This window comes from Mercenaria mercenaria, unplaced genomic scaffold (genome assembly GCF_021730395.1).
Source record: "Mercenaria mercenaria strain notata unplaced genomic scaffold, MADL_Memer_1 contig_130, whole genome shotgun sequence".
NCBI classification, from domain to species: domain Eukaryota; kingdom Metazoa; phylum Mollusca; class Bivalvia; order Venerida; family Veneridae; genus Mercenaria; species Mercenaria mercenaria.
The window spans coordinates 12,360-18,060 of NW_026459282.1; positions in this window are offsets into that span (position 1 = coordinate 12,360).

A 5,701-nucleotide genomic window follows, 5' to 3' on the forward strand; every position below is an offset into this window, starting at 1 on the left:
TGCCCTCTTTAGATTTTACGCTTTCAGGTCTGGGCACATTCAATGATGCATAACCTTTTTAATAAAAATAATAATTCATCATATCTTTGCCAGGTTTCAGTAAGAAATATTAAATCAAAATTCTGAAGTAAATCTGGAAAAAAATCCTCACCGTCTTCACAAGAATTTAACCCACTAACAAGGACAGCCATTTTGCATTGCTTCCGTGCCCCGAGCATCTGTGGAATAAGCTGCTTCTGGCGTTCCTTCACTTCCGGCGGGTATTACTGCGACACACTGTAGTTCGCTTTTTTAATATTTTTTTTTATTCAGGTTTAGATTTCGCAACTATAGGCACCATGTTTTGCCAAGGACCAGTTTACCGATTCTATGTTCGCGTATGATACTAATCTTAGAATGCGGTTCACTGATATATTATGTATTTTATATGTTTTGTTTTTGTTTTTGTTTTTTTCACAGAATGTGAATACCTTGTCAATACATTTTATGACTTCTAGAATGGTGATCCAAGACTGGCTTCCGAAGCTTCCATGTCGGATGAGTTCGCAAGCACCATTGAAACCGGAGTGAACGTGACACCCTCGGTAATCCCGAAAAATGGCATATTATTCCTCATTGAGCGACACTAATCAATAAAATATTCTGTACATTCTTTATTGGCCAATTTCAATTTCACTTTCTAATCAGACAGAAGTTTTAACATCGTTCTGCAATATCGAAACGTCATTCTTGTTTTCATACAATATATATATATATATATATATATATATATATATATATATATATATATATATATATATATATATATATATATAACTATAACGAATGACAGCAAAGCCATGGCATATTATACCCAAACTCCAAATCTGGCTCTCGTCTTGAATTATAGACCTTGATGATGGTGACATCCCTGGAGTTCCCTTTGGTCAACACATTGGGAGGACATAAGGACCAGTTGTATTTGTATCTGAAGTCTGATCTTTGTCATCATTTTCCGGATTGTCTTCTGTAAGGTATGTTGGAACATCCGTTGTAGACATGAACGGCAGGAGCAAATTACGGTGTCACATCCGTGACTTCGTTTTCTTTCTCTTTCTCGTTTTACTTCATATACTGGAATGTAAGGGTTTGGCTGTCGAACGACAAGATAACGCTGTTGTTCCCATCAATCCGACAACTTTCTTTTCCCTCGGACGGAGACATTCTTTACAAGGACTCAGGAGCCAGGACAGAACTTCGAGCATTCACATCGTAGACGTGTTTGTTTCGTCTTCCTGTCTTGGCTGCTGTTTCTCTAGCCTAATATTTGATACAATAATTGTAAAAATACAAAACCTATGATGACACTCAACTTTGTTGACGTTCTTTTATCATGACATGCACAAGCTCGAAAGTTGCGTCAGAGCGATTTACTGTATACCTCTGAAAGAAGTATATCTGTTGTTTACCAGGCGTGCTTAATAAACTAATAAAACCAACTTTTACAATTTTCTAATAAATGTTAGAAAAATTAATGCTCTGCATGTCTCTCTGCGGTAGTTTGTAATTAAACGGTAACAATCATGCATCTGAAAGCTATCTTCTTTCACCTGTGTAAACATTGTTATCTTTCTGAAGTGTCACGTAAACTTACAAGAATAGCTATAAAATGACAGACGTGATAAAGTTATTATTGAATTAAGGACGTAGAACGATCAAACTATCATTAGACCTTTTCAGCGTAAATGAAAATGTACACTACTAGGTAAATAAGGGGTTTTCTCAAAACACTTGACAGAACATATTTTAGAACTATTTACTTTCAAAGTCATACCAAGCCAGGAACGTACTTGATAAAAAGTCTGGCATAAAACGCAATATCAAGTCTACATTTTGTTGTCTTAATCAACTGTGCTATGACTACGAGAATTGGTATTAATTACTATTAACTAGTAACATGTAATTCGTCGTTGTCCAGAGAAAGGAGGTATGTCAACCTGATGTTGGTAATTTATATTAAGAATGAGAACAGTAAAATGAGATGAAAACGAACTTACTTTGAAGGCTGGACGGACAACGAATATTATATATGTCATGGGCCCTCAACACCCGGGGAATAAAATCGCTGCAGGCGGTTTTTATGTTCAGATTCAAGAATTATGGGACGGCCACTAAACAATCTAGGCTGGCAGTGTTTGCTCAGACTTGTTTCTCCTTCATTATTATAGTGCATACAATCTTGGTACGATTGTAATCCTTCTGTAAACATATATAAATGAATAAAAATGAGCATATATGAAACAACAAGTTGTGCAAATTAAGGATTTATTAGTGTACAGATGGCACAAAAGAAAATATTTGACATGTAAATACATGTGCATAGTTTTCATATATTTATTTATTTTGGTGGGCTTATCGTATCGTCGCACCTACACAATTAAAGGTCGTATGACGACTTACCAGGAATACCTCATGTGCCCCTGCGTGCATTATTTCATCACGAGCGGCCATCTGGGTAGAACCACCGACCTTCTCGCTTGGTTGAATTCTTCATGTCAGGAAGCCATCCAGCTTGCTTACGGAAGGTCGATGGTGCTACCCAGGTGCCCGCTCGTAATGAAATGATGCGTGGGGGGGGGGGGGTGCATCGCGGATCTTCCCCCACCATCAAAGCTGGAAAGTCGCCATATGACCTATAATTGTATCGCTGCGACGAAAAACCTAACATAAATAAAAACAAACCCCATGACTAGGCCACACCAAATTGATGTCTTGTTCTTCGGATTTTTTTTTTCAAAAATATTTGGGCGAGCAAGCGAAAAAATTTTTTTTTTTTTTTTTTCAAATCATCATTTTTTTGAAGCGAGCGAAGAGCTATGAAATAAAAAAAAAAGAGTAAATAATCATTTGTGTCAGATTTAACACCAGATTAAGTATGTATCTTTCATAAGCCGGAAAAACAAATGTGTGTGAAGTAACATTCAGACAGCGTTGTCTTTGGAGCATTGAGTTTTTAATGTGTGATACATACAATAACAAGAGTGCCAGAATGTCACAATATACGCCCGTCACAGCAAATTTCTTTACTCTAGCACCTGTATTTCCAAATGGAATTTTAATTTTGTGGTTGTTTAGTAATCATTGTAAGTCTTTTGTTTTTCTAAGTCCACAAAAAAACTCTTACCAGGTAGAGATACCTTAAAATACACCTAAAATTTGAAAGTAACATCTATGTTGTACCACAGAAAAGTGGTCTTGTTTTTTCCCTACGGTCAGTTATAAAAAAGTTACTATATAAGTTATTTATAGTAACAACTAAGGGAAGGTAATCTTAAAAAAAAAAAAAAAAAAAAAAAAAAAAAAAATTGTAAGTCCACACAAAAATCTTTACCAGGTAGAGATTGGTCAAAATACACCTCATAATTGGATGTAGCATGCATGTTGTACTACAGAAAAGTGGTCTCGATTTTTCCCTACGACTAGTAATGAAAAAGTTACAATATAAGCTATTTATAGTAACAACAAAGGGAAGTAATTCTAAAGAAGGGAACTGCGCATGACACTTCGTCTCATGATGGTGTATAATTGTGCCAAGTTACATCAAAATCCCTCTATGCATGAAGAAGAAATGCTTCGGACAGTCATTCTTGTATCTGACCTTTGGCCTCTAAGTGTGACCTTGACCTTAGACCTAGGGACCTGGTTCTTGCGCAAGACACTCCGTCTTGTGGTGGTGAACATTTGTGCCAAGTTATATCAAAATCCCTCCATGCATGAAGAAGAAATGCTCCGGACAAAGTTTTCATTCTTGTATCCTTTGACCTCTAAGTGTGACCTTGACCTTAGACCTAGGGACCTGGTTCTTGCGCATGACACTCCGTCTCATGATGATGAACAATTGTGCCAACTTTCATCAAAATCCCTCTATGCATGAAGAAGATATGCTCCGGACAAAGTTTTCATTCTTGTATCCTTTGACCTCTAAGTGTGACCTTGGCCTTAGACCTAGGGACCTGGTTCTTGCGCATGACACTCCGTCTCATGATGATAAACAATTGTGCCAACTTTCATCAAAATCCCTCTATGCATGAAGAAGATATGCTCCGGACAAGGTCATACTTGAATTTGACCTTTGACCTCTAAGTGTGACCTTGACCTTAGACCTAGGGACCTGGTTCTTGCGCATGACACTCCGTCTCATGATGGTGAACAACTGTGCCAAGTTTCATCAAAATCCCTCCATGCATGTAGAAGATATGCTCCGGACAAGGTCTGTGGACGCCGCCCGCCCACCCGCCCATCCGCCCGCCCGCCCACCCGCCCATCCGCCCGCCAGGGGCGTTCCCATAATACGTCCCGTTTTTCAAACGGGCGTATAAAAAGTAAGAAATATATCAGCGCTATTATTATGAAATATCACTTAACAATGTTCTCTACTCGTGATTAGACCTCTTAACCCTTAAAGTGCTGGATAACATGTATCTATTACAAATGCAGATCACGGAGTACTCAGCTGAATCTGCTAATCTGAGGTGGTACTATTCGGTGCTAAGTGATTAAGTCAGCAGTCAGAAATCAAATGAAAATCCAGCACTTTGAAGGTTTAACTATATAAAGTATACAAAAACAAATGTTGACACTTCTGAGTAACATATAAGCAAATGCCTAGAATTCCTGATGTATTATCATGTATCATCTTTAATATCACTCGAAACAAATAATTAATTAAAACAATCAACAAAAACAAAAACCCGCGTTTGAGAAACACACATGCCTTCGGCGGGTTTTACTTGGAAAAATTCATCTTATTGTATAGCGCAGCAGCCCTAAACAGCTCTGTAAAACTGCAGCTCGGGAAAATCTAAACAGCTGTTGCTGGAAATATTTGCAGACATAGGGGGCTGCCATTTTGTTATGACCGATTTTAAAAGCAATCGAATATTACAAAAATTTAATCGAATAAACTGAGGCCTTCTGTGCTGTAGGGAGACTACGCAGCCGAATCGGTGGCTGTTTCAGAGAACATGTTCTTCCGATGTTCTGATTAATTACAAGCAAGGTGCGTTTAAACTTCGGAATTTCCTCCTTTTTTTCGTTCCTACTGATTTCGACCCAGCGCAAAAAATACGCCAGGTGCGGGCGCTCAAAAAAAAATTATTTTTTTTTTCATTTCCGACAAATTGGTGCGGGAAATCCGACAAACAGGTAATCACTTTGATGTGGCCATATGAGACTTGGCATATTAGTATATCATCTAAAATATATTTGAGAAAACCCCTTATTTTTGACTGAAGTACTTAATGCATTTACATAGTCGCACACATATACAATTACGTAGTAGACAGTTGGCTAACTTGGAAAAGAGACCTGGTTAACAAATCCGTAGGCATTTTAGTACAATATGGTATCATACCTTAAAGCGTTCGTTATTGTTTCTTCTTTTCAACCAGGGTGGATACCAGGCTCAAAAATCCAGTTTTATTTTTGTTGTGAGGCCCCAAAAGGGGACAATTAGTTTCTTCTCAATTTTAAGGGAAATTAAAGAAAATTTTCATTTTTATCATTATTTGATGAAATGTGTATCTATTTTAGATTAAATGTATTGTAATATGAATAAATATGTTCACCACACTATTTATTTTAGAATTTGAGGCCCATTACAGGGTTTTTTAAAAATATTTTGAAATTTTTTATAGGTATCGCATAATTTAGTATATTGCTT